At 35.6% G+C, this 12310-nt stretch overlaps 2 long non-coding RNA genes across 2 annotated transcripts; one reads left to right on the top strand and one right to left on the bottom strand.

Moving 5' to 3' along the window:
* Positions 1-537: 537 nt before the first annotated feature.
* On the top strand, positions 538-8534 carry LOC134675080 (uncharacterized). The gene is made up of 2 exons (XR_010099689.1): positions 538-590; positions 8432-8534. It is a non-coding gene; the product is annotated as an uncharacterized LOC134675080 (long non-coding RNA).
* LOC134675079 (uncharacterized) lies at positions 7943-8438 on the bottom strand. The gene is made up of 2 exons (XR_010099688.1): positions 8236-8438; positions 7943-8091 (listed from the first exon to the last, which is right to left on the bottom strand). It is a non-coding gene; the product is annotated as an uncharacterized LOC134675079 (long non-coding RNA).
* Positions 8535-12310: the final 3776 nt, after the last annotated feature.

The raw sequence follows: 12310 nt of genomic DNA, 5'->3' as shown, positions 1-12310 counted from the left end.
TACGCTCAGGATTCTACTTTAGAATCCCTCACTACGTTCGGGATTCTATTGTAGAATCCATTGCTTCATTGACGGAAATATATTTATCATTTTGATCCCTTGTAACACAAACTACTATTGTATGGGATTTTGAACAGCGCGCCAAGCGGGACGTTTTGGAAACTCAAATCCCATACAAAATGAGACTTAACGTACGTCATGTCACGCTATCGAATGCAATTTACACATGCTACATCAATAATCAGACGACAGAAAAATATTGAGAAACAAAAAAATATGCAGAATCATTTTCAAAAGAGGCTGCAGTGTCTTTCATAATATCATGCAAAAATATTCCGGACAAACACATTGAATTGGTTTTTGTACCTCGGACAATGACAGTTTAATATTTGCGTTTAAATAGAGGTAGGTAGTTCTAATCATGCATACGCTGCTTACATAAAATGTAACTTTAATAAAGGAAGAAAATCGAATAACCTGTCAAAAGCCCAGACAAATTATACAGGATATTATTGCAGAAGACTGTACTGAGTAAATATTCTCTATACTCTGTATCTTTAGGTATTTAAATAAAAGTAAACAAACAATTTGTACATTTTCGGGTAGTTGCAACATTTATTGGCTAACCAACCAAATACAAAACCGCCTGGATCTGCCACTGAACGATCCGACTTTAACCTACATTATTTGATCATGTAATGTTTTCATCTACCCTCAACTGGCTTAAAGAGCCATTTGAGGGTAGATTTTGTTTACTTTTATTTAAATACCTAAAGATACTGACTATAGGGTTGTTAATGATCATCAGTAGCCTTACCACGATTTTGACAGTGACATATTCGCTAACGTCTGCGCAACTTGCTTTCTTTACAACTCGCTCGCACTAATATATGCCAGTACGAGCGAGATAATCTATCTATATATATAAATGCAAGTGTCCTGACTGACTGATTCATCAACGCACAGCCGAAACTACAAAAGCCAGAAAGTTGATATTTGCATACCAGATTTCATTTATAAAGTGTACAAGAGATAAGAAGCGATTTTGAGAAATTCAACCCCTAAGGGGGATAAAAGGGGGATGAAAGTTTGTATGGGGTTAATGTTTTCTTTCAAGCTAGGAATTTGAAACTTCGTAAAAAGATATATTATTAAAATACAAGAAAACTAATTTCAGCGTTTTTGAAAATTCATCCCCTAAGGTGGTGAAAAACGGGTTGAAAGTTTGTATGGATATCAAAAATTTTTTCGAGTGGTGGACTTCAATCTTTGTATTTAGAGATATTATTAAAAGATAAGAAAAGTAATTTCAGCGTTTTGTAAAATTCATCCCCTAACAGGATTAAAAAGGGGTTGAAAATTTAAATCCTTTACAAATGCTTTGAAACTTCTTAGAAAGGCATAATAGCCGATTACAAAAAAAGTAATTGCAACGTTTTTGGAAATTCAACCCCTAAGGGGGTTAAAAAGGGGATGAAAGTTCGTCTTCGGGTACAAATTTTATTTTAAGCTAGGAACTTGAAACTTTGTAAAAAAGTATCAAATTCAAATACAAGAAAACTAATTTCAGCGTTTTAGAAAATTCATCCCCCATGGTGGTGAAAAAGGGGTTGAAAGTTTGTATGGATATCAAAAATTCTTTTGAGCATGAGACTTGAATCTTTGTATTTGGGGATATTATTACAAGACAATAAAAGTAATTTCAGCGTTTTGTAAAATTCATCTCCTAACAGGGTTAAAAATGGGATGAAAGTTTGTATGGGGTTAAAGTTTTCTTTTGAGCTAGGAATTTGAAACTTCGTTAAAAGATATATTATTAAAATACAAGAAAACTAATTTCAGCGTTTTTGAAAATTCATCCCCTAAGGTGGTGAAAACGAGGTTGAAAGTTTGTATGGATATCAAACATTTTTTCGAGTGTGGGACTTGAATCTTTGTATTTAGGTATATTATTAGAAGACAGGAAACGTAATTTCAGCGTTTTGTAAAATTCATCCCCTAACAGGGTTAAAAAGGGGTTGAAAGTTAGAATCCATTACAAATGGTTTTGAAACTTCTTAGAAAGGCATAATAGCCGATTACAAAAAAAGTAATTGCGACGTTTTTGGAATTTCAACCCCTAAGGGGCTTAAAAAGGGGATGAAAGTTCGTCTGCGGGTGCAAATTTTATTTCAAGCAAGGAACTTGAAACTTTGTAAAAACGTTTTAAATTAAAGTACAAGAAAACTAATTTCAGCGTTTTTGGAAATTCATCCCCTAAGGTGGTGAAAAAGGGGTAGAAAGTTTGTATGGATATCAAACATTTTTTCGAGCGAAGGACTTGAATCTTTGTATTTGGGAATACGATTAGAAGACAATAAAAGTAATTTCAGGGTTTTGTAAAATGCATCCCCTAACAGGGTTAAAATGGGTTTCAAAGTTTGAATCCATTACAAATGCTTTGAAACTTCTTAGAAATGCATAATAGCCTATTACAAAAAAAAAGTAATTGCAACGTTTTTGGAAAGTCAACCCCTAAGGGGGATGAAATTCATCTTGGGGTGTAAATTTAATTTTAAGCTAGGAACATGAACTTTTTGCAAAAAAAGGTATTAAATAAAAAACATGAAAACTAATTCATCCCCCAAGGTGGTGAGAAAGGGGTTGAAAGTTTGTATGGAGATCAGATATTTTGTGAGTGCGGAACTTGAATCTTTGTATAAGGGCATAGGTACCTATTATGAGAATACAAAAAAAGTAATTTCTGCAACCAACATCAAAATCCACTTGATTTAAAACTTCATACAACGTGCTAAAAAAGAAAAGTACTTAATTTCAACATTGCTTGGACATGAAAATTATAGGTACTAAAGATGTAAAATTTTGAAGATAAGATTCCACGCGGACGAAGTCGCGGGCAACAGCTAGTGCTAGTAAGATATAAACAAAATATGAGTAAGTTACGCTCACGCTATAGTTCGTTTTTTTAGCATTAGAAATAAGGTAAACAATCTTGATGCGTCTTTTAATTGAAAAACACATTTTAAAAATAAGTTACGGCAAATATGTAACAATTATGAATCTAATACGATCAGTTATATTCTTCTACTTTCAAAAGTAATAGTTATTGATTTTTAAAAAGCGTTTTTCAATGAAAAGCATGTCAAGATCGCTATGCTAAAAAAGACGAACTAATATAAGTATATAGTGAATGTATCAGTGTCAAACTCGTTGTAAGTCTACTGTAATACCTACAACATCGTTCACATAATGTATTGTTCAAACACAATAGGTAGGTACTTACTGTATTGTTAATAATTAATAAAATAAAGAATTGAATTGATTGAATTCGGTCAAATGGCCTATGCACAAATAGCAATTAACTTGAGAGACGCAGCCATCTTATAGAACAAGATAGAATAGATAATAAATAATAATTTTACAGAGATTAAGTATCTGAGAGAGGTCTATCATTGTCAACAAAACTTTAGCTATTGTTTACATTTCAGTTTAGCGTTCCGTCACTTGCTTTTGTGAGTTTTCTGTTTACATCTTATTGTACAACTTTAATATTAACAGATCAGCCCGCGTAGCCAAGATGCCAATCGCTTACGCTCCGTTGCGATCGAAACGCAACTGTCACTGTCGCACTAACATGGAAGAGTGATAGAGAGACACAAAGCTTTTCGCTGTCGAAGCGATAGCGATTGTAACCTTGGCTAGGCTGGCAGATGAATAGGAAAAAAATCGACTTGTTTTTAAAACAGCTCGTGACATGACAGTTAATGTGATGGATTGTTAATTTTTAATGTAGGTAACACTACTTATAACTTTCGTTAAGCATAAAAATCTATTAAATTGTAAGTAGTCAAACTAAACTAAAGTCAATAAATATTGTATAGATACAATGTTATTTAAATCTATCAAGACTCGCAGAAACTATAATTCCGTTAGATCCCAATATCACGACTGTAAGGCCCCGTTCGCACGGCAGCTTTTTCAACGCGCGTTAAATAAGCGTTTGAATGACACAAATGGAAAACCATGAATGTATTCACAAGACAGCGGTGGCGCTTTTTATCAAGCGTTGATGGATTTTCGACTTTAAGCCTTGGTCGTAAAATCGAATTTAGAGTGCGGACAGATTCAAGCGCTTTTTTTTAACGCGCGTTGAAAAAGCTCTCGTGATGGAGGCTAAGGCTACCATCAGTTTGACAGATTGACACTGCCATATTAGCTAGCGTGTGCGTTACTTTCTATGCATCTCGCTCAAACTCGCATAATAGTGCGAGCGAGATTATAGAAAGTAAGTTACGCAGACGTTAGCAAACATGTCAGTTTGACATTGCTAAGGCAGTCGTGGTAAGGCTACAATGGCTACATGTCACCAGTTATCAAATCAAAGATATCAAATCGCGTAAACTTATCGGTAAATATATTAAAAATCAACTTACATGTGTTTAGAGCGACGGTCCACCGCCGACTGCCCGCTGCGACCAGTCGAGCGGCGACGGCGACTGGTGTGTTATATTATATAGCACGGTACGGGCACGACACGAGATGCGGGTGCGTTTGTCATTCGGCGCGATTCGGGAAATGAATTACGAGATTAACTAGATACGATATATTAAAGATATGTGACGTCCCACGGGTAAAGGTACCTTATGGCGCTTTTGCCGTGGAACGTCACACATCTTAAATATTTCATATCTAGTGAATCTCTAATTCATTTCCTGAATCGAGCCGAATTGTGTAGCTTAACTTCAACTCGGGTAAATCCATTCGACCCTCTCGGCCAATATCTATACCCTACTACCTTTTCCCAATATCGCATAGTCTGCCAACAAACTGCTATGCAGTTTGGCAGATAAGTAACAATAATTAATGTAACTTCTCTTTTATTAATAAATAAATAAATAAAAAAGATGGATATACCCGAGTTTGAAGTTAAGCGACTCATTTATGACGTTTAAGGCTGAAAATACTAGTACAGTTAGCTGCAATAATAAGTTACATAACGGAGGGCGCAATCTGATACGATCTTATTGGCCATATATATAGATAGAGCCATAAAGGTCGTGACACATATTTTTGCGGCCTTCGAAGAGTAACATAATTATTACAATACACGTCCGGAAGCCTGTTATTTATTTTATATTTTGAAATTGGAATATCGTGACAAAAGTTAGGACATCACCCTAAACATCCTGAGATCTATCATCACTATCATTTCACCCAAAATACATTTCTCATTTTAAAACTTTCGTGATCCACTCGGAATATTATGTTAAAAAAATCTTGTAGGAAATCACAAACATATATTCAAAGTACTATTTGTAATTTACCAAAAATACTTAGGCATTCTTATACCTACGTAGTAAAAAATATTTTCACCGCACCATGCAGCTCGGAAAGCCTTACTTTGCACTTCAAAAACGGATAGCAAAGTTGCATTTTATTCACATGTGAGGCAAAGTAATCAAATGCAAATTTTGAGTTGTTTTCTTATGTTTGCTGGTAGAATTGACTCTTAAATGATGATTTTGGATGATAAATATTTAATAACATTCGTTTGGATTTGATTTGGTTTGATTTTGTTTGACATTTTACATTTAATATTTGCTTCGGATTGGTGTGGTGAAAAAATTTTGTGTTTCACTCGGGGGCAAATTTTGTTTAACCCTCGTGCTTTGAAACCTTCGCAGCGCTCAAGATTCCATTTTTCGAACCACTCGCTACGCTCGTGGTTCAATTTTGGAATCTTTCGCTTGCTCGGCTATCAATATTAGCACGAGCGGTTAAACAACAACTTTGCCCCCTTGTAAAACGAATAACTATTATAAGTAGGTACCTAAATTCGATAAAAGCAATACTTACCTACAATGCAATTGATACCTACCTTCCTTACAAATCTTACAATATGGTGACTTGGTGAGCGCCTGAGCGCGACAGGTCTCAAAATCCCAAAATATCATCTGGGAAATCTATTAGTCTGTCTTTGTATAAAAACCGGCCAAGTGCGAGTCGGATTCGCGTTCCAAGGGTTCCGTACATTACTCAAGTTTTAACAATGTATTTTTTATATGTGAAACGCGAGTGAATTGCCTTTAAAAAACCCGTAGGGTCGGATCGAAAACCAAGTAATTAGTCCGACTCACGCTTGACTGCATATTTCTAATAGGTTTTCCTGTCCATCTATGGGTAAAGACCTATTTTATGTATTTTTTTTTTTCAAAATTTTAGACCCAGTAGTTTCGGAGATAAAGGGGGGAGAATGGTAATTTTTTGCCTATTTTCTTGAATTACTTCTAAACTGTTTATTTTAAAATTATAAAAAAAATATACTTGAGATTCTTATAATGAGCTCTTTCATTTGATATGTAACACGATATAGTTTAAAAAACTTTATTTTTTCATTTTCTCATTTACCCCCCAAAAGTGGCCCCTATGTTTAAAATTCATTTGTTTACGTTACATGTCCGTCTTTGGGTCACAATCTTACATATGTGCACCAAATTTCAACTTAATTGGATCTATTAGTTTCGGAGAAAATAGGCTGTGACAGACGGACAGACAGACAGACAGACGCACGAGTGATCCTATAAGGGTTCCGTTTTCTTCCTTTTGAGGTACGGAACCCTAAAAAATATTAGTGCTTGTGTATGAATATATGTATTTGGAGATACTTTCGTCGATTAGGTATTAGGTAGTGATGTAAGGTTTGGGAACTGGTTATGGTGTTATGGGCCTCCGTGGAATAATCCGTTGAAGTTTGTTTTTGAGACACAGTGGGTTGTTTTTTGGACGTTGGAGGTTCAGTGTTATTAATTTTTTATAACCGGTAGGTATCTAAATATTTCCCCTTCGCTCTTATTTTTAGATATCGAGGTACAGAACAAAGAAAAAGGAAAACATTGTTTTAAACTTTCATTTTAAATTATTAGAAAAATGGACAGTTCAAAAAACTAATGATAATGTCCACTTTCGTCGAAACGTCAGAGTGACAAGCTAATTTATAAATTATAACTCCTACTATTAACTATTTATAACTCCTGATTTACTCTATAAAAAAGATTATTAGCAATCTTAGAGTTTTTGCGATCGAAGTTCATATCACTCCCGAATGTCCCATTGACAACAAGTTATTGAGATTTACATATCTAAATCTCTATCTAAAGGTGTCGCGTTTCAATGTCCGCAATTGGGTGCTTGCTACCACTAAGTTACAATGTCCGCTTATAATTACGTAGGCCGTATGCTTGTTTACCATCTTTGCATGGTTAAGAGAAATAAATAAGGCAATGGTGCTACGGAACCCTACAAATTTTATAATAGCGCTTGACTCTTATTAAAGAATAATTTAGCGATTAAAGGTCTCAAATACATTAGCATAAAATATTGTTGTAATCGGATCCTTTGCGGCTAAAAAAAATGATTTGGAAAGATTTTGTAATGCTGACACGTTATTTATTGTACGATTAGTACTACTTATACCCTCCATACAAATGAAAATACCAGAATTTGTCACTGAAATTTGAACCTATAGTACAGAGAATAGAGTTGATTTTGGTTTTGTTTGAAAATTGAACGAAATAAAAAAAATGCGACTATTCCAATTGAATATGATTTAAATTTCATCGAACTTAATAAGTAGGTAGGTAGGTACTATAGGTAGGACTTTGGGCCTTAGGAGGATACAGTAGTCCGCAGATATAGGTTATTTAATACTCATTATTATCAATAATAATTAAGAATATTAATATTCTTTTGTGGGGAAAATATCCACACAAATTGTATCACACAAAACCTACGCATACTTTCAATCGAATAATACAATTTGTGTGGGTATTATTTAAGAAATTGTCATGTAAATCACATTTTAACTTTTGTCCCTATTCACCCCAGCCATCCCTATTCACCCCGGTTGGCGGTATCTAAGGCAAAAACAAGAAAACTCAATCAATAATTTCTATACTTTATTGTAAAAATGCACAAAAATAAATGATTCCGAACACGATTTGTTACGGCAACTATATTTAATGTTAAGTGATAAAACCTGCGGCGGCCATCATAAATAATACTCCAGTCAAACCATTACCAAACAGCTTATGGCTCCTCTACACGATGGGCAACGCTGGCCACTCCAAGGGACGCATTTATGCGTTAGAGGGAGCAAGTGATATTGCTATCTCTACCGCATGGCTGCGTCCCTTGGAGTGGCCGGCGCTGGCCCATCGTGTAGAGGAGCCATTACACTTCACAATATTCAAAAACATTGAATCTTGTTTCGATTGTTCTATGTTATCTATTACTAGTCTGTATCTTTAGGTATTTAAATAAAAGTAAACAAAATCTACCCTCAAATGGCTCCTTAAAGTCCTTAAGCCAGTTGAGGGTAGATGAGAACATTACATGATCAAATAATGTTGGTTAAAGTTGACGACCTCTTTAGTGACAGATCCAGGCGGTTTTGTATTTGGTTGGTTAACCAATAAATGTTATAACTACCCGAAAATGTTCAAATTATTTGTTTACTTTTATTGAAATACCTAAAGATACAGACTATAGCAACATCTAGTTATCTATTAAGCCGACCACCGACTAACAGGCCGCCGGACGGTATCGGCCTGTCAGAACAAAATTTTGACAGTTCCGAACAACTGACAGGCCGATACCGGCCGGCGGACTGTTAACCAGTGGGCCCCTTTATTGTAGTCTAAAGTATTATTTATTATGGCCTTACAGAGTGTATGGAAATCTAATTATACTATTTACAGTGGCATCTTAATACTAAAGAGGACGTGCTATGAACTAAAGAGACAATTATTCACGAACAATACCAGGGGTCCATTTCTCAAACGATATTAGTCTAATATTATTAGTCCACGATCTGTCAAATCGTATGGGTTGCCATGGCAACATACTAATAATATTAGTCTAATAGCGTTCGAGAAATGGGCTCCACTCTTAACCCATCATCGGTGACCCTCATATTATTGGAGTAAGGTTTGAGAATTATCAGTTAAGGGGTTACCCTAGGTTTTCATCGATTTTTGACAAGTTTTGAATGGTATCTCCTGCTTTTGCACTTCAGATAGAATTATAAAGCAAACGGCTATCGGTTCTTCAATCTTTTATCTGCATTTTTGTCTACCGGATATTGAAAGAAATAAATACTTATTTTTTATGATTTTTTTAAACTCTAAAAAAACACTTCTTTCGTATCTAGATTGTTGTGAATGATCTAACATATAGGAAATCTACATATTTGGGTTCGTCTTTATCAGTTTTGTTAATTTAATATTTTGAGTGGGTTTTACTTGGCAAATGTACAACATTTTATAAAACTATGATTTACTAAAGCCTTAGGAAGATCTATAGTGACAATGATTTTTATGGTTTTCCTTGAGTTTATAGGCAATATGTCAGAGAAAATTACTCATAAATCATAATACACAGTCATTTTAAGAACAAAGAGCACATCACCTTAAGTTATTGTTATTATTTGACTAAGAATCCACTGAGTGTTATAACAAACTAACCCAAGTTATTTCATGACGATGCAGATTTCCCACAGGATAAATTGATACTATACATCAGTGGTGGGCAAAGTACGGCCCGCGGGCCAGCCCCGGCCCGCCGCCGATCCTTTGAAAAACATGTGTATATGGCTAGCGATATAATAAAAATGCATTTTTTGCTGTAAATCTGGCCCTCGTCTGAAATTCTTTCAAGTCTTGGCCCCTTAAGAAGAAAGTTTGCCCACCACTGCTCTATATCAATCTCATATTTTTCCTTCGTATTTTCACGGAAACGTACGAACGTGTCTTGCTATTTCAGTCAGTCTCGGTACAGTCGCCATCAGATATATCTGAGCGGCCAAGGTGTTCACACTATCTGAACACGCACTCTAATGCCCTGACAATAGAGGCACGTTCAGATATTTGTGAGCACCTTGACCGCTCCGATATATCTGATGGCGACTGTACAAACAGTAATGAGGTTGACTGAAGTAGCCTGACAAATACGAACGTTTCCGAGAAAGTACGATGGAAACCAATTATACACTACATCTATACCACATAATGACAATAAGGCTTATCTAAAGAACCTAATAGATGTATAAAATGATCGTACTGTGTTGTTTTCAGTTCATAACACGTCCTGAAAGTCAAGGAGTAAAAAGGTCGCGTATAAAACAGTGTACTAGGTACACGACAGGTCTGAATTGCGCGATAACCTGACATTTAATAGACCTACACAATATAAGATGGAGCTCTGTGAGCTGTAGATAGTTTTGGTTAGGAGTTGATTCCTTTGAGTCCTCTGCTTCCAGACTCGACTCAGTTTTTCAGACTCATATAATTAAGTCTAAACCTCTAAACCAGCGGTCGGCAACCTTTTAGCAGCCAAGGGCCACATAGTAGCTAACGGAGGTGACGCGGGCCGTATTTTTGTTAATATTTATGACTTTATGAGACATTATCGTTTGTCACTATTACATACAAAATAGCCAAGGCGGCTCTCGGGCCGCAAGTGACAGGTTCACGAGCCGCACGCGGCCGGCGGGCCGCAGGTTGCCGACCGCTGCTCTAAAGTTCCTTTCAATTTGTTTGAGACCCGAGTTTTTTGTAAAGACTTGAGTCCTTTTCAGAGCACTCTTGATTTTATTACAAACAATTTCGAAATGCATCGTCTTTATGTAAAATTTGTGGATTAGGTACACTAATCATGCATTCTTTGGCAAACATTGAAATTCTATTCAGGCCTCAAAATGTATAGATTACCGCCCAATTCAGAGATATATAATAACAATCCGGCTCTACCCTATATTGCTGAACGCACTAAGCAATATATTTCACCTAATTCTCAATCTAACAACAACTAAATATTTTATTATTTTCTTTGTCTTTCACATAATTACTGTTGATCGAACAAATCCATTGTTCTCATACGATCTACCGGGATATAGTGCATAATTGTTATCCATTTTATTTTCTCGGAAACGTTCGTATTTGTCATGCTAGTTCAGTCATCCTCAGTACTTTTTGTACCGAGACTGACTGAAATAGCAAGACACGTTCGCACGTTTCCGTGAAAATACGATGGAAAATAATTATTAGAGATGCACCGGATATCCGGTTACTATCCGGTATCCGGCCTTACGGCCATTATTTTACTATCCGGCCGGATACCGGATAGTGACCTACTATCCGGCCGGATACCGGATAGTAACATTGCTTGATTTCGAAGTAAACAAATTGAATTTAAGAAACAGACACGGCCATAATCGTACTTGTGTAGTATTTTAAAACAATTTAATCATTCCACTGACTTGCACGCGCACTCATTTCGAACCTAGAAATGAGTCCGCGTGAACGTTTACTAGGAAACAGGTCAAACCTGCAGAATGCGCACCTGAAAAACCGAAATGTAGGTATATTTCCACTGGCCGAATATTCGGCGGCCGGATACCGGATATTCGGCAGTTGGTCAGGCCGAATATCCGGTATCCGGCCAAACAACTATCCGTTGCATCTCTAATAATTATGCCCTACATCTGTATTGCTAAGTATATTCCTAATGTATAACACAATTTGTAATAAATGTTAATTGAGCAGCCTTCAGGTAATGTAAGGACTCTAAACACATGGAATTTAGTACATTCGCCTGATTCTATCTCTATATCACGCGCGTAATTATATTGCTGTCCCGCTCATGATGCCGGCGGTCAATGTCACTGTGTGAGCGGGACAGCAATATACGCGTGAGATAGAGATAGGCAATGGCGCGTCAATGTACGATATTCTTCGTGCTTACCGTCCTGTTTTTAGCTAAGCGGGTAAGATGTTCAAAATTATCTGCACACGTTTTTTATATAAAGCTGTGCTTAGATAATTTTAACACATCATCAGCTTAACTATATTTGCTGCTTACTTTAGGTTGCTAGCTTAATAAGAAGTTAAAAAGTCGTTATAACACTGGTTTTAGTGTTATAATATAAGGACTATATAAACTTTTACATAGCTTATAAAAAAGTATGAATATTAATGCTAAAGGCTGCTCAAACACACACTTTTTAATATATCTCATTGTTTAATATACTATGCGTGATCTAAACTAAATTTGAACTATTTACAATGCAAATTATATATTTACTTCATTATATATTTTACTAGCGAGCTGTGGGAGTACATAACAATGATTTTAATTACATATAGAAATCAATTATAGTAATGGGACAGTACAAAACATAACTTGACATTATAAGTAGGTATATAATAATGAAACATAGTAATTATTCGAAGGTATTAAGTGTTTATTACATATA

Source organism: Cydia fagiglandana, chromosome 21 (genome assembly GCF_963556715.1).
Source record: "Cydia fagiglandana chromosome 21, ilCydFagi1.1, whole genome shotgun sequence".
In the NCBI taxonomy this organism is placed as follows: Eukaryota; Metazoa; Arthropoda; class Insecta; order Lepidoptera; family Tortricidae; genus Cydia; species Cydia fagiglandana.
This window is presented reverse-complemented; position numbering and strand designations above follow the sequence as displayed.